The sequence below is a fragment of the Ornithorhynchus anatinus genome, chromosome 5 (assembly GCF_004115215.2).
Source record: "Ornithorhynchus anatinus isolate Pmale09 chromosome 5, mOrnAna1.pri.v4, whole genome shotgun sequence".
Lineage (NCBI taxonomy): Eukaryota > Metazoa > Chordata > Mammalia > Monotremata > Ornithorhynchidae > Ornithorhynchus > Ornithorhynchus anatinus.
Window position 1 is genome coordinate 53572891 of NC_041732.1, and position 23650 is coordinate 53596540.

Below are 23650 nucleotides of genomic sequence, written 5' to 3' on the forward strand. Positions count from 1 at the left end.
TGAGCAATAATTTGATGGTGGAGCTTTCTTTCAAGTTAAATTTTCAAAGGGGCAGGGAAGCCTAACCAAGATCTGGTAAGAACCGACCAATTTCTAAGTGTCTTCTTTCAGTCCGGCTAAAATACGATGGAAAATGGACTCGCTAGATTTTCCAGCTAAATTCTCAGAAAAGGAGGGGGCTGGCCAGAGATACAGGTTTGCGTCAATCAGGCAGCAAGGTAATGATCTTAGTGGGTTTCTACTGTACTGGGTTTTCTTTTTTTTAAAAGATGTGAACAGGGTATGCAGATCAAACTTACACCCTAGAGCTGACTATTTCATTTTGGGCCGAGAAAGTTTTCAGAAACAAAATTAGAGCTGCATCCCAGGAACTTCGGAAAAGAGGTACCCAGCTGAAGCGTGTGCATCTGGGGAAAAATAATCCAACTCAAACGCGAGAAGAGGCGTGGCTTAGTGGAAAGGGCACGGGCCTGGGAATCAGAGGACCTGGGTTCTAATCCCGGGTCTGTAACTTGTCCGCTGAGTGACTTGGGGCGGGGCGGTTCACTTCTCTGGGCTTCAGTTTTCTCATCTGTAAACCAGGGAGTCAGTACTCGTTCTCCCTCCTGCTTAGTCTGTGAGGTCCCCTTAGCGTCTAATTGTTTTGTGTCTACCCCAATACTTAGGACATTGCTTGGAACAGAGTACGTATTTGACGAATACCACAGTTCTGAGTATGTTGATGATGATGATTATTAAACTTTATGATGGCGGGCTCTTGACTATTGGCTACAATTTAGGAAAAGTGACAGGGGAGTCATTGTCAACTATTTGCTTTTCTGACTGCAGCAGGTATGGCAGCAGTCTGGGACTCCATCAGAAAAGCCCTGTGATGGAGGGGAAGCGGCGGGGCTCTGGAGTCCGAGGTCATGGGTTCGAATCCCTGCTCGGCCACTTGTCAGCTGTGTGACTTTGGGCAAGTCACCTAACTTCTCGGTGCCTCGGTCACCTCATCTGTCAAATGGGGATTAAGACTGTGAGCCCCACGTGGGACAACCTGATCACCCTGTATCTACCCCGGCGCTTAGAACAGTGCTCTGCACATAGTAAGCGCTTAACAAATACCAACATTATTATTACAAGGTAATCAGACTGGACACAGTCCAAGTCCCACATGGGGCTCACGGTCGTAATCCCCATTTTACAGATGAGGTTAACTGAGGCACGGAGAAGTGAAGTGACTCGCCCAAGGTCACCGAGCAGACGAGTAGCGGAGCCGGGATTAGGACCCAGGTCCTTCTGACTCCCAGGCCTGGGCTCTATCCAAGGAACAACATTGTTCCTCATTTCTTCATCGGCTACATGCTGCATCCTCCTCTTAACACAGTCAACGTAGCCTCGAAGTGAGCTCGGCTCTTAACCTCTGGAATGGGAAAAATCCTGTCGGTGTCAGAGATAGTGGTGGTATTCGTTAAGCGCTTACTTCCTATGTGCCGAGCACTGTTCTAAGCGCTGGGGTAGACACAGGGGAATCAGGTTGTCCCACGTGGGGCTCACGGTCTTAATCCCCATTTGACAGATGAGGGAACTGAGGCAGAGAGAAGTGAAGTGACTCGCCCACAGTCACCCAGCTGACAAGTGGCCGAGCCGGGATTCGAACCCATGAGCTCTGACTCCAAAGCTCTTTTCACTGAGCCACGCTGATTGACTAATCGATTCCCACCTCCAGGAACTTCATTTATATATCTTGACCTCGTTTTCTCAGTTGCCTGCCTCTTTTGCTTGTTTCGTTATCAATCCACTGTCATCTTGCTTTTATCTGTCCTACCCAGACCTAGACCGTGAGACCCTAAGGGCTTGCAACTCTGTCAAATCTCTTCTATTTGTATCTGCTCCAAGCTTAGCGCAGGGCTTGTCACATCAGGAGTACTTAATAAACACCCTAACTGCTCTAAATGAGCATTAAGTCTAGGGAGGGACGCAGTTGGAAAATAAATTACAGATTTGGATGAGTTAGCGCTAAAATGGTACAACATATACAGAAGTCCTCTGGGTGGTTCTGAAGGCATAAGTGCAGAGACTTTAATTGGGAGGATGTAAGTGGGTGAGAGGGGAAATTAATCAGGGAAACCTTCCTGGAGGAGGTGGGAGTTCGTCAGGTCTTTGAGTGAGTGGGGCACTCTTGTGGATTGAAGGGGGAGCCAAGCAGGAGAAAGGATATGAGGAGGAAGAGATGGGAATGAAACCCAGTAAATTAGCTTGAGAAGGACTGAAAATATGAACTGGGGAGCAGAGGAAGAAGAGAGCAGCGTGGCTCAGTGGGAAGAGCCCGGGCTTCGGAGTCAGAGGTCATGGGTTCGACTCCCGGCTCTGCCACTTGTCAGCTGTGTGACTGTGGGCAAGTCACTTGACTTCTCTGGGCCTCAGTTCCCTCATCTGTGAAAGGGGGAATTAACTGTGAGCCTCACGTGATGACCCTGTATCTACCCCAGCGCTTAGAACAGTGCTCGGCACGTAGTAAGCGCTTAACAAATACCAACATTATCATTCAGAGAGCGGATAAGAAAGAGGAAGGATGCTGACAGAGTGCATTCAGCCCAGCGCTCTACAAACTGGGAGGTTGTGGGCTGCCCAGATATGGCTCTGGATGGTTTGGGCCAGCAGCGAGAGAAAAGAACAAGGGGACAGAGTGGACAGAGGGTGATGAGGGAAGAAACCTGGAGAGACCACCTTTTGCCTCATTTGTTTTGAACGGCATAAGTAAGTCTTGCAGTTGAAGAAAAATGTGCACACTTTTTGAAAAGAACACCCATATGCTCCAGAGCTGCAGACCATCCATTTTCTGGCTTATCACTTAGGCGCAGGAAATTGAGACCAAAGAGAGAGTAGAAAATAAATCCCTTTCAAAACGCTTTTATCACAAGCAGTGTGCCACCTTGATAGAGATCACAAGATATCTGAAGAAGTTTTCTCAAGGTTTTGAAGATGTCACTTTTTCCCCCAAGCTTTCATTCCCTTGTTTCTTTGAGTATGTATCTGCATTCGTGGAGGAAGATCACTGTGGTCATGACAGTCGAGGTGTCCGGGGAAGCACAGGTTTTTTTGTTTTGTATTTTTGTCTGTTTGGTTTATGGTATTTGTTAAGCACTTACTATGTGTCAAGCACAGTTCTAATCCCTGGGGTAGATATGAATTAATTAGGTCAGACAAAGCCCTTGTCCCACATGAGGCTCACTGTCTCCGTAGGAAGGAGTATAGGTTCATTCATTCATTCAGTAGTATTTATTGAGCGCTTACTATGTGCAGAGCACTGTACTAAGCGCTTGGAATGGACAAATCGGTAACAGATAGAGAAGGTCCCTGCCCTTCGACGGGCTTACGGTCTGATCGGGGGAGACGGACGGACGAGAACAATAGCAATAAATAGAATCAAGGGGATGTGCGTCTCATTAACAAAATAAATAGGGTAATGACAAAATAAATAGGGTCATTTGTGAATCTGCATTTTAAACACAGAGAAATGAATTGACTTGTCCAAGGTCACCCAGCAGACAAGTGGCAGAGTTGGGATTAGAACCCAAATTCTCTGACTCCCAGGCCTGTGCTCTTTCCATTAGGCCATGCTGCTTCCTCAGTTCTACAGTTGCCACAAAACAAAGTTCTTAATTGTCTGGTTCGGCGTAGGGCCCATCTCATTTGGACCTCGTAAGAATAATGGTATTTATTGAGCGTCTGAGTGTAATATACTATGAAGCAGCGTGGCGCAGTGGAAAGAACACGGGCTTTGGAGTCAGGGCTCATGAGTTCGAATCCCAGCTCTGCCACTTGTCAGCTGTGTGACTGTGGGCAAGTCACTTAACTTCTCTGTGCCTCAGTTCCCTCATCTGTAAAATGGGGATGAAGACTGTGAGCCCCACGTGGGACAACCTGATTCCCCTGTGTTTACCCCAGCGCTTAGAACAGTGCTCTGCACATAGTAAGCGCTTAACAAATACCAACATTATTATTATACTAGGTGCTTGGGAAAACACAACAGAAGCACAAAACCTAATTCCAGCCTTTAAGAGCATCAACCTGGGTTCTAATCTCCACTCCACCAATTACTTGCAGTGTGACCTTGGATAAGCCACTTAACTTCTCTGTGCCTCAGTTTCCTCCACTGCAGAATGGGAATTCAATACCCGTTTTCCCCTCCTACTTAAACTGTGATCCCCATGTGGGAACTGATTTGCTTGTATCTATCCCAGCACTTAGTACAGTGCTTAGCACGTAGTAAGAGCTGACAGATATTATTAACTATTATTTATACTCTGCATGAGATATTTTATTTTCATCAATTAGCATTTTACAAACATTTTAATGCTTCTAACACTAGCTGGTACCTTTATTTGCATATTGGGTCCATTTTTGGATTGCACACGACTGGGAAGTCATGGAAATCTAGAAGAAACTTCGGAGAAAAATGACAAGAGGAAACGTTTAGAAATAGGGCTTTCTGAGGGAACGGTAAAGCAGGTGGGATTATTAAACTTGAAACATTGTACTCGTGGGGGCCGTAGCCTCTCCTTTATTAATAATAATAATTATGGTATTTGTTAAGTGCTTACTATGTGTCAAGCACTGGGGTAGATACAAGGTAATCAGGTTGGCCACAGTCCCTGCCCTACATGGGGCTCATAGTCTCAATCCCCATGTTACAGATGAGGTAACTGAGGCACAGAGAAGTGAAGTGGCTTGCCCAAAGTCATACAGCAGACAAGTGGCAGAGTCAGGATTAGAATCCACGACCTCCGACTCCCAAGCCCATGCTCTTGCCACTAGGCCGTGCTGCTTCTCACGCCGTTTTACTCCTCGGTCCGGGGCGTTTAGAGTCAATCCTTCCGGGAGGCAGGAGAGAGGAAGCGAGGGTTTGCTGTGAACCCTTCTGACCCTCTGATTCTATGGCCTTCAGGGAAAGATCACACTCACACCGTATCTCCTCTTCAGATTTCAGCAGGACAAACAGCCAGAGCTAGAAATGGAACTTGGAGTAGAGCGAAAGAAAAAATAAACGAGGGAAAAGCCACACAGATGGCCGTAGGGATGGGCCGTCCTGCCCGACGACCCCAAAATGGTGGTCTCCTGTCATGTGTCTGCATCAACCCCCCTCAGAATGCCCACCAGAAGATAAACATACCTTGCATTTCTCTAATCCCAAATCTTTGATTCCTTTCATGCTGCAGAGAGCAACTTACAGAAATCCAGCCCTGAAAATTGGTGTGTCTTGTGAGACAGGCACTGAGAGGGAATGAGAGGCTACTCCTGACCCGAGGCGAAAACCACATAAGTCACAATGAACAGAACTCGACTCTCAGAACTGAATGCCCTGTGCAAACTCATGAACCCATGAAAAAGCAATGTGGTGTTCTAAAGTAGTTATTTTTATAACTACATTTCCCTCCCCCCCCCCTTTTTTTTTTTGCCTTAGAAGAAAGGAACAGTTAGTCCTGCCATGCCTCTGAGAAGGAATGAAAAGCACTAAATACTGTAAGATTTTATTTTTCGCTTCAAACCCACCGATGTTTGTCATCGGTGGGCAGTGAGTTTATCAAAGCACAATTATAACCTCCATTAATCTTTCTATTTGGGAAGGCTCTCAACATGGCAAACTAGGAGAAGCAAACCTTCCACGAGGCTTGATTTTGACTTCGTCCTGCTTTGGTTGGATTCAGCCTATTTTGGGGGTCCTTGGGTTGTTTTTGGAGGGAGAGGAAAGCGTTCCTCATCCCTGGCGAGGCTGACTCGTTAGCTCTTCACTGCCCCACGTTGCTTATCCCACCCGTCTCCCACTCAAAAAACCTAGGTGTCCAGACTCTTGGACCGCTGGTCCGTAATAATAATAATGATGATATCTGTTAAGCACTTACTATGTGCCAGGCACTCTACTAAGTGCCGGGGTCGGCTCCTTCAGAGAAACAGCGAGGCTCAGTGGAAACAGGCCGGGCTTGGGAGTCAGAGGTCGTGGGTTCGAATCCCGGCTCTGCCGCTTGTCGGCTGGGTGACTGTGGGCGAGTCACTTCACTTCTCTGTGCCTCAGTTGCCTCATCTGTAAAATGGGGGTTAAGGCTGGGAGCCTCAGGAGGGACAACCTGATTCCCCTGTATCTACCCCAGCTCTTAGAACAGTGCTCTGCACATAGTAAGCGCTTAACAAATACCAACATCATTATCATTGTTATCATTACAACCTGATCCCATTGGACATAATCTCTATCCCCCACAGGGGCTCGCAGTCTCAACCCTCATTTTACAGACGAGGTAACTGAGGCCCAGAGCAGTGAAGTGACTTGCCCAAGGTCACACAGCTGACAAGAGTTGGAGCAGGGATTAATAATAATAATAATGTTGGTATTTGTTGTGCAGAGCACTGTTCTAAGCGCTGGGGTAGACACAGGGGAATCAGGTTGTCCCACGTGGGGCTCACAGTCTTCATCCCCATTTTCCAGATGAGGTAACCGAGGCACCGAGAAGTGAAGTGACTCGCCCACAGTCACCCAGCTGACAAGTGGCAGAGCCGGGATTCGAACTCATGACCTCTGACTCCAAAGCCCGTGCTCTGTGACCTTCTGACTCCCAGGCCTGTGCTCTATCCACTGTGCCGTGATGCTTCCGTCGCCTTCGGACCTCTGCCACTCCCTAAGCACCAAACCGTTTTTGAGGATGGTGTAAAGAGTTTTCGCTGGAGCCTAGGATGTCAAAAATCTCATACCCAAGATTTGCCCCACCCAGTCCTGTAAGGTGACCACCTTTCTGGTCCTCGACTTCCTCCTCCTCCCTGTTGCTCCAGCTGCCAAAGTCACCCCCTGAGCCTTATCAGGTGGCCTGAGAGAATCCCCTAATTAATTAGGTCCCAAGAATTTCAGAGCCAGAGCAGAGCCTGGGGGATCCTGTGTGTGAAAACAAAACCGAAGATTTTCTAGAAGAAAGGAATAGTCAACAGTGGCAGAGGCAGCCCAGAAGTCAAGGAAGCTGAGGATGAAAGGAGGTCACTGGAAAGCAATATCTCAGTAGGACAAAGATCGTATTTATTGAGCACTCACTGTGTGCAGAGCACTGTACTAAGCACTTGGGAGAGTACAGTGCAACAGACACATTCCCTGTCCGCAGCGACGGAACTTATGGACGTATCTGTAATTTATTTATATCAATGTCTGTCTCCCCCTCTAGACTGTAACCTCGTTGTGGGCACGGAATGTGTCTGCTAGGTCGTACTCTCCCAAGTGCTTAGTACAGCGCTCTGCACGCAGTAAGTGCTCAATAAATATGATTGATTGAGGAGGTACAGCAGTGGCTTCTATACCCGGCCTGTCACGCGCTGCAACAAATACGACTGACTTACTGACCGCCGTGGAGCTGGGGTCCGGAGGGGTGAATAAAGGGAGCAAGTCAGGGCAGGGTAGAAGGGAATGGGAGAAGAGGAAAGGCAGGGTTCGTTAGGCAAGAACTCTTGGAGAACTTGTGCCTTCAGTAAGGTTTCGAAGAAGGGGAGAATAATGGTCTGTCAGATTAAAGGAGGGAGGGTGTTCCAGGCCAGAGGCAGGATTCGTTCATTCAGTCGTATTGGTTGATGCGGGCTAGGGGTCGGCAGCAAGACCGGCGAGACTGAGCCACTGAGGCACAGTGAGAAGGTCAGCTAGCACTAGAGGAGTGAAGCGTGTGGGCTGGGTCGTAGAAGAAGTGAGATGAGTTATGGGGGCGGTCACGGTGATGGACTGCTTTAAAGCCAACGATGAGGAGTTTTTGTTTAACGCGAGGTGGATGGGCAACCACCGGCTTACCAAATACCGTTAAAAAAAAAAGCTACCCCAGTATTTATACAGTGCTTTACTCATAGTAAATGTTTAGCACACGTCACGGTCAGCCTGGTTTCTGGAGAAGCAGCGTGGCTCAGTGGAAAGAGCCCGGGCTTTGGAGTCAGGGCTCATGAGTTCGAATCCCAGCTCTGCCACTTGTCGGCTGTGTGACTGTGGGCGAGTCACTTCACTTCTCTGGGCCTCAGTTCCCTCATCTGTAAAATGGGGATGAAGACTGTGAGCCCCACGTGGGACAACCTGATTCCCCTGTGTCTACCCCAGCGCTTAGAACAGTGCTCGGCACCTAGTAAGCGCTTAACAAATACCAACATTATTATTATTTCTACCATCATCCCTCAGCTGAAAGAGTTGAGGAGTGGAGGAAGCGGACTATTTGTGCTAGAACAGAGCCCAGGAATTCGCGTTGGGCTTCGAGGCTGCTTTACTGGCAGGCTGTTTTCTTTTTACGTCCTTAAAACTTTGACTTTTCATTTTATAAAAACTCAGGGGATACAATCAAGGGGAAAATAAATCACACTTTAAATGTTGGTATTTGAAGGAGCAACAGCTAGCAATAATACTGATTGAAGACACTAATATAGAACATTTTCGAGTTACTTAGCAATGCCATTATCACCTCCTTGTGCCACCCACTTGAAGACCAGCCTTAAAAGATAAAAGGTAAGAAGCATCAGGAATTTTAATGGATAAATAATTCACACCTCTTGACCACTTGAATAAAGTCTGAAGTGCAAAATGTGGGTTACAAGTTTCACCACTTCTGTAATGGCCCTTAAAATCTGACTGGATTCTTGCTGTTTTCACCTATCAGATTTAGTTTAGAAATGGAGTCTTTCTTCTGATCTTCTTGTAAGACGAACAGCGAGGCCTAGTGGAAAGACCATGGGCCTGGAAATCAGAGGAACCGGGTTCTAATCCCGGCTCCGCCACAAACCCGTGCTGTGACCTTGGGCAAGTCACTAAACCTCTCTGTGCCTCAGTTCCCTCATCTGCAGAATGTTCTCTCTCCTGCTTATAATAATAGTAATGTTGGTATTTGTTAAGGGCTTACTTTGCACAGAGCACTGTTCTAAGCGCTGGGGTAGACACAGGGGAATCAGGTTGTCCCACGTGAGGCTCCCAGTCTTCATCCCCATTTTACAGATGAGGGAACTGAGGCACAGAGAAGTTAAGTGACTTGCCCACAGTCACACAGCTGACAAGCGGCAGAGCCGGGATTCGAACCCATGACCTCTGACTCCCAAGCCCGGGCTCTTTCCACTGAGCCGCGCTGCTTCTGTAAGCCCCATGTGGAACCTTATTCACCTCTATATACCCCAGTGCTTGGCACATAATAAACACGTAACAAATACCAGAGTCGTTGTTATCTTCTGAGACAAAAACCATCTGGGTGTGAGCTCTCATAAAGTTAGAATAAATTCCCAAAGAACTCGCTCAGCAAACCGTCAGCCCCACAGCACCTAGGTACCTCTCTGCAATTTATTTACTTATATTAATATCTGTCGTCTCCCCCCCCCCCCCATCTGGACTGTCAGCTCACTGTGGGCAGGGAAACTGTGTACCAACTCTATTTTACTCTCCCGAGCATTTACTACAGTGCTTTGCACACAGTGAGTGCTCAATAAAACCATCGATGGATTAGTGCGGTTGAAGACAGCGCAAACTGCGGGAGTTACTCGTCAGTGCAAGCGTGAATGAAAGCCACTGTGGGACCCACAGCCGCTGCCACCTTGGACACCTTGGAAAAGTCTTCGTGATGTTGTGTTGTCATGTTTTTTTGTTCACAAAACCTGGCCCTGTTTTCATTTCTGCCACCTTGTCTCCCATCATGAAGCTTGTTGCTCAAAAAGAAGTACCCCTCTGTTGCTCCATCCGTGCTGGTCTCTCCTTAGCCATCGATTCCAGTTTTTGGCTGCTGTCCAGCAGTCAGTCGGTCGGTGCTACTTATTGAGGGCTCACTGTGTGAAGTGCTGTACTGAGCGCTCGAGAGGGTACAGTAGAACACCGTAACAGATTTCCTGTTCACGAAGAGCTTACAGTCTAGAGGCATCGTTATTATGGTACTTGTTAAGCATTTACACTGTGCCAAGCACTGCTCTAAACGCCGAGGGGGATATAAGCTAATCAGGTTAGACATAATAATAATGTTGGTATTTGTTAAGCGCTGACTATGTGCCGAGCACTGTTCTAAGCGCTGGGGTAGACACGGGGGAATCGGGTCGTCCCACGTGGGGCTCACAGTCTTCATCCCCATTTTACAGATGAGGTCACTGAGGCACCGAGAAGTGAAGTGACTCGCCCAAAGTCACACAGCTGACAAGTGGCCGAGCGGGGATTCGAACCCATGACCTCTGACTCCAAAGCCCGTGCTCTTTCCACCGAGCCACGCTTCTCTGTCCCACATGGGACTCACAGTCTCAATCACCGTGAATAGTTGAGGCGAAGAGAAGCTGAGTGACTTGCCCAAGGTCATTCAGCCGACATGTAGAGCAGCGAGGATTAGAACCCAGGTCCTTCTGATTTCCAGGCCCAAGCTCTATCCACTAAGCAATACTGCTTCTTCTTGTGGAACTGTGGTATTGGCTAAACGCTAACTATGTGCCAAGCACTTTACTATGCTCTGGGTTGGATACAGGCAAATCAGATTGGGCACAGTCCCTGTCTCCTGTGGGACTCACAGCCTCAATCTCCATTTTACAGATGAGGTTACTGAGGCACAGAGAAGTGAAGTGGCTTGCCCACGGTCACACAGCAGAACATGTGGCAGAGCCGGGATTAGAACCCATGACCTTCTGACTCCCGACCTTGGCAATAGCCGCCATGATGCTTCTCATAGTTTTGTCTGTTCCCAGAGCGGAGGGAGGGTCGCAAGCTAGGAAGGCCATTTTGGTCTCCCAGGCAGTGGAGTTATCTTTTGGCGTTCTTTCGGTTTTTATTACTTTGCTGTGGAAGTCCGAGAAGCCTCTCCTGGCTAAGGATGACGTTCGGTGATCGACGAAGTTCAGTCAGATGTTGGAAGTCAGCACTGGGCTCCTTGTCACCTGCTTCATAACCAAGGGGTAGGTGCCCAACTCTGAAGGGTGGCCCGAAGCAGCGAGGCTCAGTGGAAAAGAGCCCGGGCTTCGGAGTCAGAGGTCGTGAGTTCGACTCCCGGCCCTGCCACCTGTCAGCTGTGTGACTGTGGGCGAGTCACTTCGCTTCTCTGGGCCTCAGTTACCTCATCTGCAAAACGGGGTTTAACTGTGAGCCTCACGTGGGACGACCTGATGACCCTGCATCTCCCCAGCGCTTCGAGCAGTGCTCTGCACATAGTAAGCGCTTAAAAAATACCAACCTTATTGTTATTATCCAGATCCAGAGAAGGCTCAATCAACTGAGACCGAAAACTCACTATACACAGGGAAAATATCTACTAACTCTCTTATATTGCACCTTCCCAAGGATTTAGTCCAGTGCTCTGCACGCAGTAATAAACCCCATTGATGGATTAATCGACAGTAGGCTAGGAATGCCACTATTTCTGTCCCTCAGATTATGTGGTTTTAACTTTCTGTTCTTTCTATTCTTATTTCTTTGACTCAGAGAGTGTGAGAGTTCTCCTAGCTAAAGACGGTGCTCTGTGACTAGTGGAGATGAGTAAGTTGTTCTGAAGTCGCACTCCTTCCCATTCAACAATTCCCTAACAGCCATATGGTCCTCCCACGATTTTTACCTATTTTTTCCACTCATCTCATCGTCAACATGTTACTTGGAAAGCGCTTTGTGTCAGGCACTGCTCTAAGCACTGGGGTGGATTAAAAAACAGATTGAACACAATCCTTCTTCCACATGCGGCTCAAAATCTAAGTAGGAGGGAGAACAGGTAGTGAATCCCCATTTTACAGGTGAGGAAACTAAGGCAGAGAGAAGCGAAGTGACTTGCCCAGCGTCATACAGCAGGCAACTGGCAAGAGAAGCGGCGCGGCTCGGTGGAAAGAGCCCGGGCTTGGGAGTCAGAGGTCATGGGTTCTAATCCCGCCTCTGCCACTTGTCAGCTGTGTGACTTTGGGCAAGTCACCTCACTTGTTTGGGCCTCAGTTACCTCCTCTGTAAAATGGGGATGAAGACTGTGAGCCTCAAGAGGGACGACCTGATCACCTTGTATCCCCCCAGCGCTTAGAACAGTGCTCCGCACATAGTAAGCGCTTAACAAATACCAATATTATTAACTGGCGGAGCCGGGATCAGAACCCAGGTCCTCTGATTCCCTGGTCCCTGCTCCTTCTTCCACCGGGCTCTGCGCTTCTCACAGAGGCAGTTGGGCGCCCAGCAGGGTCTGCTGCTGAGAGGGCACACGGAATTCTCTTGGTCCAGGACCACAGGCAACGTTTGGTTTCCCACTCAAGACGCCAACAGTGGGTACAGCCGGGGATGTGAGGTGTACAAACTGGCCAAGGGCAGACAGGGATGCTCTGTTCTTTGGCCACAGTCCGTTAACTACGTCCGGCAATCACCGACTCACTACAGTGTGAAACAGCGTCGCTGGATGCCATCACGCTTGGATGATCCATCGTGGCGTCATGTGATCCCATCACCGTCTGTGGGCGTGCCTCGCGGCGTGACACTTCAGGTGGAACCTGGCTGCGGAATTTTTTTCTTCTGTGGTATTTGCTACGTGCGTACTAGTGCTGTACTAAGTGCTGAGGTAGATAAGAAGGTAGGCAGGTCGGACACGGTCTCTGTCCCACGTGGGACTCACATTTTTATTCCCCATTTTACAGGGGATGGAATGAGGCCCAGAAAAGTGAAGTGACTTGCCCAAGGTCACAGATCAAAAAGGTGGCGGGATTCGGATTAGAATCCAGGTCCTTTTGACTCCCAGGTCCACGCTCTGCCCACTAGGCCACTACTGTGTGACCTTGGGGAAGTAATTTCACTTCTCTATGCCTCGGTGACCTCATCTGTAAAATGGGGATTGAGACCGTGACCCCCCTGTGGGGCAGGGATTGTGTCCAACAGTTTACTCGTATCCATCCCAGTGCTCGGTACACTGCCTGGCACGTAAGTGCTTGACCAATACCACAGTTATCTGTGAACTACTGTAGAGGAAGAACTAGCAGAATTTAGACACAATCTGAAGATGGAGGAGAATGATGGGGATGATCAAGGATTAATAATTGAGGTAATAATTGTTACGCGATTACTAGGGGCCAAGCACTGTACTAAGCACCGGGGTTAATACAAGGCAATCAGGTCCCACATGGGGCTCCCAGTCTAAGGAGGAGGAAGAACAGGAATTGAAGACCGTAAGCCCGTCACACGGCAGGGACCGTCTCTATCTGTTGCCGACTTGTTCATTCCAAGCGCTTAGTACAGTGCTCTGCACATAGTAAGCGCTCAATAAATACTACTGAATGAATGGATGAATGAATGAATTTTTCAGATGAGAGAAATTCAGGCACCGTGACTAGTGTAAGTCAGTTAATCGTACTTATTGAGCACTTAGTGGGGGCAGAGCACTTTACAAAGTGCTCATGAGAGTACAATATAGCGATAAACGGACACATTCCCGGCCCACAAGGAGTTTATAGTATAAGGGGGAGACAGACATTGATATAAACGAGTAAATAAATGATACGTGCATAAGTGAGGAGGGGCTGGGAGGGGGTATGGGTGAGCGGAACAAGTGAGGGGGACGCAGAAGGGAGTGAGAGAAGAGGAGAGTCGATAAGGTCACACGGCAGACAAGGGGCCCAGCTGGGATTGTCCATTCCAAGCGCTTAGTCCAGTGCTCTGCACATAGTAAGCGCTCAGTCAATGCTATCGAATGAATGAATGAACCCGGGTCCTCTGATTCCTAGGCCACTGCTCTTTCCACTAGGCCACGCTGCTTCTCAGTTTACACCAAGGTTTCCAACTTCTGGGACTAGGAGGACGGTGGCCTTGTCTAGAGAGTTGTGAAAGTTAGCCAGAAGGGAAAGCTCACAGTTAGCAAGAAAGAAAGGCTTAGGAGGGAACTGACGTTTTAGGTGCCAGCGGATCAGGTACACGTGGGGATTTCTCAGAGGCAGAAGATTTGGTTGGTGAAGCAGATGAAAGTTAGGACTGGAAATTCATTCAATAGTGTATATTGAGCGCTTACTATGTGCAGAGCACTGTACTAAGCGCTTGGAATGGAGAAGTCGGTAACAGAGACGGTCCCTGCCCTTTGACGGGCTCGCAGTCTAATCGGGGGAGACGGACAGACGAGAACGATAGCAATAAATAGAATCGAGGGGATGAACGGCTCATTAAAACAATTGCAAATAAATAGAAGCAAGGCGATGTGCATTTCATTAACAAAGTAACATAACCGGAAATGCAGATTTGAGTGTCATCGCATAGGAAAGTAGCTGAAGCCGTGTATGTAGATGAGCTCCTCTGCCACTTACCTGCTGGGTGGCCTTGGGTGAGTCACTTAACATCTCTGGGCCTCAGTTTCCTTATCCTTAAAATGGAGATTCAATATCTGTTCTCCCAGCGTGGCTCAGTGGAAAGAGCCTGGGCTTCGGAGTCAGAGGTCATGGGTTCGACTCCCAGCTCTGCCACCTGTCAGCTGTGTGACTGTGGGCAAGTCACTTCACTTCTCTGGGCCTCAGTGACCTCATCTGTAAAATGGGGATTAACTGGGAGCCTCACGTGGGACAACCTGATGACCCTGTATCTACCCCAGCGCTTAGAACAGTGCTCTGCACATAGTAAGCGCTTAACAAATACCAACATTATTATGGACTGGGAGTCCACTGGGGCATGGGGTCTTTGTCCAAGCTGATTGTCTTGGAACTGTCCCAGTGCTTAGTGCAGTGCTTGACACATAGTAAGTGCTTAACGAATACCGCCGTCAGCAACATCATCATCAGAAGATACTAATCAAAGACTACTCTCTATAGATTAAGAGTTCGAAATGCGTCATGACTGTTCCATGATGTTCAGTAGGTACGAATCCTAATGCTCCAGTAATTTCCATGAGCCTCCCAGAAGAAATATCATGGCCTGACGGAAAGAGCTCGGGCCTGGGAGAGGACCTGGGTTCTAATCCCAGCTCTACCGCTTGTCTGCTATGGGACCTTGGGCGTGTCACTTAACTTCTCCGAATCTGAGTTCTGTTCTTCCTCCTACTTAATTAACGTTGGTATTTGCTAAGCGCTGACTACGTGCAGAGCACTGTTCTAAGCGCCGGGGTAGATACAGGGTCATCAGGTTGTCCCACATGAGGCTCGCAGTCTTCATCCCCATTTTACAGATGAGGTAACTGAGGCACAGAGAAGTGAAGTGACTGGCTCACAGTCACACAGCTGACAGGTGGCAGAGCAGGGATTCGAACCCATGACCTGTGACTCCCAAGCCCGGGCTCTTTCCATTGAGCCACGCTGCTTCCCACAAGAAATACTTATACTTCCTTATACTTAGACTGTGAGCCCCATGTGGGACGGGACTCTGTCCAACCTAATTACCTTATGTCTACCCCAGCGTTTAGAACATTGTCGGACACATAGTAAATACCCTAAAAAATGACAGGTTGGTCTTCATGAATCTGTTTTCTTTAATTTTGTGTGTCTGGGCATCATTGGACACTACTAGTAGAAGCAATATGGCTTAGTGGATAGACCACTGGGAGTCAGAAGTACCTGGGTTCTAATCCTGGCTCCGTCACCTGTCTGCTGTGGGACCTTGAGCAAGTCACTTCACTTCTTTGGGCCTCAGTTACCTCATCTGTAAAATTGGGGATTAAGACTGTGAGTCCATGTGGGGCATGGATTGTGTTCAACTTGATCAGCTTATATCTACACCAGCATTTAGAACAATGCTTGGCACATGCTAAGCGCTTAACAAGTACCATTATTATTATTACTGGTTAAGTGGAAGAATTTGGTGATGGGCTTCAGCTGATTGCAGATCATTCTCCTTTGTTGAGGGAGGGATGTGTGAGTTAAACTGTCTTCAGCTTTACAGTTGGATGAGTGGGTTCATTTTTGAAAACATTTGGTAAGTAGCTGCCTGCCATCTTGTGAGTGTGCTTTCAGTGCATTCATCAGAACTAAACAGGTCCTGGGTAACTGGTCTCAAGGATTTTTGATGATGCTCATGTGATGCTGTTTTTCCCATCTCTGTAGACAACACCTCTGTTGCCTCTATCTCACAAGCCCATAACCTTGGCATTGTCCTCGACACATCTCTCTCATTCCTCTGTCACCAACTCCTGTTGGTTCCACCTTCACTCTTAAAATCGTCCCTTTCCTCTCTATCTAAAAAGCTACCTTGCTCATCCAAACACATATCCTGTCCCACCTTGACTACTACGTCTGCCTCCTCGCTGATCTTCCGGCCTCCTGTCTCTCCCCACTCCAATCCACATTTCACTCTGATGCGCAGATCATTTATCAACAAAAACATTAAGTCTAGGTCTCCCCACTCCTCAAGAACCTCCAATGGCTGTCTATCCACCTCCGTGTCAAACGGAAAATCCTTTCCATTGGCTTCAAAGCATTCAGTTAGCTCACCCCATCCTACCTCACCTCACTAATCTCCTTCTACATTCCGGCCTACACATTCTGCTCTTGTAGGACTAGCTTTCTCACTGTGCTCCCATCTTGTCTATCTCACCACCGACCCTTTTCCCGCATCCTGCCCCTAATCTGGAACTCCCTCCTGCTATATTTATGCCAGACCACTACTCTCTCTACTTTCAAAGCATCGTTAAGGTCACATCTTCTTCAAGAGGCCTTCCCCGATTAAACTCCCTTTTCCCCAGTTGGCTTTCCCTTTGCTCTATGCGCTTTGATCTGTGACTTCATCATTCATTCAGTCGTATTTACTGAGCATTTACCGTGCGCAGAGCACTTTACTAAGAGCTTGGGAGAGTACAGTATAACCATAAACAGACACATCCCCTGCCCAGAGCAACCTGATCTTTAAACATTTGATATTTGCCCGCCTCCAACCCCCACCCCGAGTACTTCTGTACATATCTTTAAATTATATAAATCACCTTTTCATTCATATTGTCTGCCTCCCCCTCTAGACTGTGTGCTCATTCTGGGCAAGGAACACGTCTGCTAATTCTGTTGTATTGTACTCTCCTAAGCAATGAGTACAGTGATATGCATATTTTAAGTGCTCAATAAATATGAATGATTGACTGATCGATCAGAGTCTCATGAGATGAAAGTTTTTTTCCAGAGTACTGGAATAAAGTTCCTCATCCTTCATCTTAGCACCGCAACACAGTTTCAATTGAACAAGATTAAACCTATTCCACAACCATATTTTATCCTATTAGACAATGGCAATAGAGTCAGGGAAAATTAAACTTTGCCGTAGCCTGCATGTTATTTGTGGAGTAGCTATGGATCATGCATCTTCATCTTTCTCCCTGTTTCATTTCACATCTCTTTTTTTTTTTGCATTTTCTTTCTCCTCTTCCTTATCTGAATTTATGCACTCTCTTCTTTTTCCCCTCTGTCTTTCACCCTCAGTTGTTTTTCCTGTTCTGTCCTCTCTTTTTTCCTCTCCTATTCTCTCCCACTCTTTCCTTTTGTTTCTCTTACTGATCTCTTTTTTCCCCTTCCCTGGTTTTCTTACTCACTCTCTCTTTCTGTCTTGCTCACTTCCTTCTCTTTCCCTCCTCCACCCCCCCACCTGTCTTATTAAATGTCTGTGTGTCCACAAACCTACTCTACATCTTTGACTTTTGGACTCTATTTTTAACTATTCTTCTGACAGTCCCCAAAATAGGCTTCCTATCAACCCCTTGTTAAGTGCCTGGAGATTGCCCAGCAGCATGGAAAGGTTTCAGCATTTTATATCTTGATGTGTTATCCACACACCATACGGTACATCATTAGTCAATTTATTTTCTTGAAAAACATGAGTGGGGTATTTTTTTTTCTGTTAAAAAAAGCTTATTCATTTCCCATTTTAAATCTATGAGTCAAGGTATCTATAGAGAGAAGTGAGTAAGAAGGAAAATAACAACAACGAATCATAAGGATCCTGGTTATATATGGCTTTTTGATCGTAAACATAGCCTATGTTCTTATCCCATTTTTGGATCTATTTATTTCCAATTTCTACTTCCTGATCATACTTTCCCCCTGGTACTTTTCCCTTTTCAGCCAAGTTTTCACTGGACTTTATTTTCAAAGTAGTTACAGTTCCTTTGTGATGCAAAATCTTGGATTTCTAAAATAAAACCAGATAAAGGAAAGATCGTGGCTATATGGTTATTGAGCAAGGGGAAAGCTTTTTTTTTCCTAATACCTGCAATTTACATTAGAATCAAATTTTGAGCTTTTGAAAGGTCCCAGGTATGACACTGCCTGGAATTTTTTGTAGTCTTTCTTCTTTGAGCTGAGGAATCCATTAGGAGTAAGAGGGTTGAAATTTATTGGCACCTACATGGTAGTCCTGATTTCAGACCATGGTAAAAAGATAAAGCCCTTCCCCTATCCAGGAGAATCTTGTCTCATGAGATGTATTTAGAGATAAGTTTTATGCCCTATCCACATATGAAGTTAACTCCGAGGAGGTAGGGAAAATGGGGTTTGAGGTAGAGTTTTTTCCAGCCTCATACACCCACTAGACTGTAAGCTCCTTGAGAACGAGGTTCATGTCAACCAACTCTGTTGAATTGTACTCTCCCCAGTGCTTAGTACAGTGCTCAGCACATAATAGCTCAATAAATAATAATAGTAGTAATGATGTTGGTATTTGTTAAGCACTTACTGTGTGCAGAGCACCGTTCTAAGCGCTGGGGGAGATACAGGGGAATCAGGTTGTCCCACGTGAGGCTCACGGTCTTAATCCCCATTTTATAGATGAGGTAGCTGAGGCACAGAGAGGTTAGTGACCTGCCCACAGTCACACAGCTGACAAGTGGCAGAGCAGGGATTCCAACCCACGACCTCTGACTCCCAAGCCCGTGCTCTTTCCACTGAGCCACGCTGCTTCTCTAATACGGAATACTCAAATACTGTTGATTGACTGGTGGAAGTGAGCGCTCCTAATCTCCCAAGACAAATGGAAATCAGTGTTCAAACATTAAACTATTTCCAAAAGATACCAGAGAACTTGATAAGAGGGAAACCATGTCTTGTGGGCAGCTTCTCATATTAAATCATTTGTCAAGTGTCCATTAGACCGAAGATTATCTTTGAGCAAAAAGTGTGTTTTCAAGAATAACAAAAATATGCCTTACAAAAGAAAATGTAGTGCTCTCTGTGGCATCTTGGATTTATATTTTCTTAAATGGATGCATTTTGGTTAAGACTGATCTGCCAAGCTGACCTTACCATGAGTTACCATGAGTAGGAATCAAAGGCGGAATAGCCATATTTTAAACTCTCTTGTAGTCTCCAGCCTTCGAACAGTGTTTTCACTGCAGTAAAGATGTCGAATTTTGTATTTATGCAACATGCAGATTCATTCCAAAAGTTCAGCTCATCTCTGCTCTCTTAACAATCATCCACACCCTTCTCATTCAGATGGCGCTGGTGGCTGAGATCAATTTTCCTGGCCGGGTCCTCTCCTGCTGCCTCATTTCCCTTTCTCCCAACCCTACTCCTATTAAGAAGAGCTGAATCTAAGGGATTTGGGGTACCCTTCTCAAAACTCATCCCTAAGATCTGGGGCCCTTAAGAACAAAACCCCATGCTGATGCATGGCATAGCAGATAGTTGCGGTGATAGTGGAAGTGAGTGCTTACTGTGTGCCAAGCACCCTTCTAAGCACTAGGGTAGACACAAGTTAACTTGGCTGGTCACAGTCCCTGGCCCGCGTGGGGCTCACAGTCGAAGGGAGAACAGGTATGGAATCGCCAGTTTACGGATGAGGGTCTTGGAACGGGATCTGAGAAAGGATGAAGGACCTTGGTGAAGGAGATGACTCGGTCCCCCTCGTGCCTCGTTCTTCCTTACCACATTTCCTTCTGGGCTGTCCCTCCCACCATTTACTCACCCTAATCCCTCCTTTTTCCCCCTCACCAATCTCTCATATGTCTCCCATCAGCCCAAGCCATAGTAACCCATCGGCCACCTCTAGCCCTTATGAATGTATACGCGCCCTCAGAACTCCCGTGTATGTGTATTCAATTATACATTCAATTATTTATTGTGACTATTCTAGTTGTAAATATTATTTATGTCTCTACCCCTTTAGAATGTAAGTTCTTGGTGGATTCCTATGGGTGTACTTTCCAAGCACTTACTATACAGTGCATCACAGCAAGTGGGTTTTGGGGGGCTTTTATATGGTATTTTTTTAAGCGCTTACTTGTGCCAGGCACTGTATTAAGCTCTGGAGTAGATACAAGCTGATCAGGTTGGACCCAAGAGCGTGGGCTTAAGAGTCAGAGGTCGTGGGATCTAACCCCGTCCCCGCTGTGTGACTTTGGGGAAGTCACTTAACTACTCTGTGCCTCAGTTACCTCATCTGTAAAATGGCGATTAAGACTGTAAGCCCCACTTGGGACAACCTGATTACCTTGTGTCCCGTCCCCCCCCCCCCCCCCCCACCCAGCGCTTAGAACAGTGCTTGGCACATAATAAACGCTTAACAAATACCATAATTATTATTATGCCCCGCGTAGGGCTCACAGTCTTAATCCCCATTTTGCAGATGAGGAAACTGAGGCCCAGAGAAGTTAAGTGACTTACCCAAGGTCACACAGCAGACAAGTGGCAGAGCTAAGATTAGGCCATAGATCCTTCTGACTCCCAGAGCTGTGCTCCATCCACTAGTCCATGCTGCTTCCCTCCGGGCACACAATAAAAATTACTAGTACTACTATAGTTTTAGCCAAAAAGCAATAGCCAAAATCTTGGAAAAACTCGTTGAATGGAAATCTCGTTAGCATAGAAACAGGCAGTTATTAGCTAAACCAATTAACAGGATGGGTCATTCATTTACCTTCCCACTTGATTCATCAGAGAGAACCAAGAAGAAGAGGATTGAAAGCAGGAGCTTGCCTTCACGCGCTGGAGAGTTTGAAAAGATAGAGAAGCGGCTCAGTGGAAAGAGCCCGGGCTTGGGAGTCCGAGGTCATGGGTTCAAATCCCGGCTCCGCCACTTGTCAGCTGAGTGCACTTCTCTGTGCCTCAGTTCCCTCATCTGTAAAATGGGGATGAAGACTGTGAGCCCTACGTGGGACAACCTGATTACCCTGTATCTTCCCCAGCACTTAGAACAGTGCTTGGCACATAGTAAGCGCTTAACAAATACCAACATTACAAGATAGGAATCGGAGACAGAAAAGCAAAATCTTTAAGATTTAGAGAGGAAAAGTCTCCGAGTGGTTCCACCTGGAAAAACACTGCTGTGACAGCCTGGGCTCCTCCCATAGGTGATGTCCCAAGCCGCAGTCGGTCAGTAGGTGGATCATATTTATTGAGCCCTTAGGGTGTGCAGAGCACTGTACTGAGTGCTTGGGGGAGTACAGTATAACAATATGACAGATACATTCCCCATCCACGACAAGCTTACCGTCTAGAGGGGGACACAGATGTTAATAGAAATAAATATAGTACAGATCTCTACATAAGTCTTGTAGGGCTGGCAGGTCGCGAAGGGGGTGGGGGGTGGGGGATTAATGAAAGGAGCAGGTCAGGGACACTCAGAAGGAAGTGGGAGAAGAGGAAAGGAGGGCTTAGTCTGGGAAGGCCTCAAAGAGGAAATGGATCTTCAGTAAGACTTCGAAGGTCGGGGGAGAGCAGTGGTCTGTCTGTCTGATATGAAGAGGGAGGGTGTTCCCGGACAGACGCGGCACGGTGGCTCGGACTCGGGGGTGAGATAGGTGAGACTGAGGTACAATGAGAAGGTTAGCATTAGAGGAGCAAAGTGAACGGGGTGGGTTGTAGTAAGAGTAGCAAGCTGCAGTCAGGCAGTGAGTCAGTAGTATTTACTGAGCGCTTACAGTGTGCCGTAGTAAGCACTTAGGAGAGTAGAGCATACAATAAGCGGACACATTCCCCACCCCCAATGAGCTTACGGTCTAGAGGGGGAGACAGAAATTAATGTAAATAAAATTACAGATATGTACTTAAGTGCTGTGAGGCTGAGAGGAGGGATGAATGAAGGGAGCAAGTCAGGGTGACACGGAAGAGAGGGGAAGATTTAGGAGGGAATGTTTAGGGGATGCAGGTTGTGGACTCCCGGAGGCTGTCAATTGCCTGGGAAGGGAAAACCCTTGAGGATCCCAGGACTCTGATGTTTCCACCAGGCATCCTAGAGTTGCTTTTTCAGTGATCCTGGGGCAGAGAGAGCTGGGCAAGTCTCAACATGTCAGTTGATCAATCAGTGGTATTTAGTGAGTGATTGCTGTGTGCAGAACTCTGTACTGAGCACCTAGGAGGGTAAAGCATAACAGTATCGGTAGTCACCTTTCCTGCCTACAAGGAGCTTATAGTCTAATGTCATGCATTCACCTGCCAGAAGTACAGAAACTGTGAGTAACAAGCTAGATAGCGTGCTCTGTCGGAAAGAGCATGGTCTGCCACTGGCCTGCTGGGCAACCTTGAGCAAGGCTCTTCACCTCGCTGTGCTTCAGTTCCCTCATCTCTAAACTGACGAAGAGGTACCTGCTCTCCCCACTTCTTGTATTGTGAGCCCTGTGGGGGAACAGAGACAGTCTTATCTGACACATAAGATACCAGTTATCTGAGCTGAGTACAGTGCTTAGAATGCCATAAATGTTTAATAAATACTAAAATAATGAATATTTGGTTGCTGGAATTTGTCAATTTCAGATGTGCCTGCCGAACCATCAAACAAAACTCTTCACTACTGGCTTTAAACCCTCCGTCACATTGCCCCCTCCTACCTCACTTGGCTACTCTCCTTCTACAACCCAGACTGTCCACTCTGTTCCTTTAATGCTAACCTCACTGTGCCCCCATCTCATCTATCTTGCCGCTGACCTCTAATTCACATCCTGCCTTTGGCCTGGAATGCCCTCCCTCTTCAAATCTGCCAGACAGTTACTCTCCGTGCCTTTCAAAGCCTTAGTGAAGGCCCATCTCCACCGAGAGGGCTTCCCTATCTAAGCCCCCCTTCCTTCTCCCTCTCCCTTCTGCGATGCCCTGTCTTGCTCCCCTTGTCCATCACCCCCTCCCAGCCCCACATCACTTATGTACATATCTGTAATTTATTTATTTATATTAATGTCTGTCTCTCCACCACCCTCCCTCCCCCCACCCACCCACACCAGACTGTAAGCTCGTGGTGGTCTAGGAATGCGTCTGTTTATTGTTGTATTGTACTCCCCCAAGCACTTAGTACAGTTCTCTGCACCCAGTAAGCTCTCAATAAATCCGAATGAATGAATGAATGAATGAATGAATGAATGAATGAATGTCCCGAAGGACACACTCTTCACTTGAAGTTTACTTGGTAATACTTGGCTGCTTTCATAATAATGCTAATAATAATTGTTCAGCACTTACTACACTGTATACTTGTACACTGTCCCACATGGGGTTCACAGTCTTAGTAGAAGAGAGGACAGGCATTAAATCTCTATACCAGCTATTCTGAAGCCCAGAGAAATTGTGACATGTCCAAAGTCACACAGCAAAGAAGTGACAGAACTAGGATTAGAACCCTGGTCCTCCAATTCCCAGCCCCTTGTTTTTTCCATATGCTACTTCTGGCTATCCCCACCTCCAAATTTGAACTACATTAGAGAGGACCCCAAAAGATATCCTGCCTTGTCTGAAGCCACGAGTGTGAGGATTTGAGATATTTTGTTCTCCAGAAGACAGTGGAATAGAGCATCCAGGAAATAGAGAAGTGGATGGAAGGTGTGTC

The 23650-nt window shown here is 47.1% G+C and overlaps 1 protein-coding gene across 2 annotated transcripts in view; it reads left to right on the forward strand.

Moving 5' to 3' along the window:
- Window positions 1-23650, forward strand: part of OTUD7A (OTU deubiquitinase 7A) — a 387452-nt gene that overhangs the window by 299879 nt on the left and 63923 nt on the right. The window lies entirely within an intron of this gene.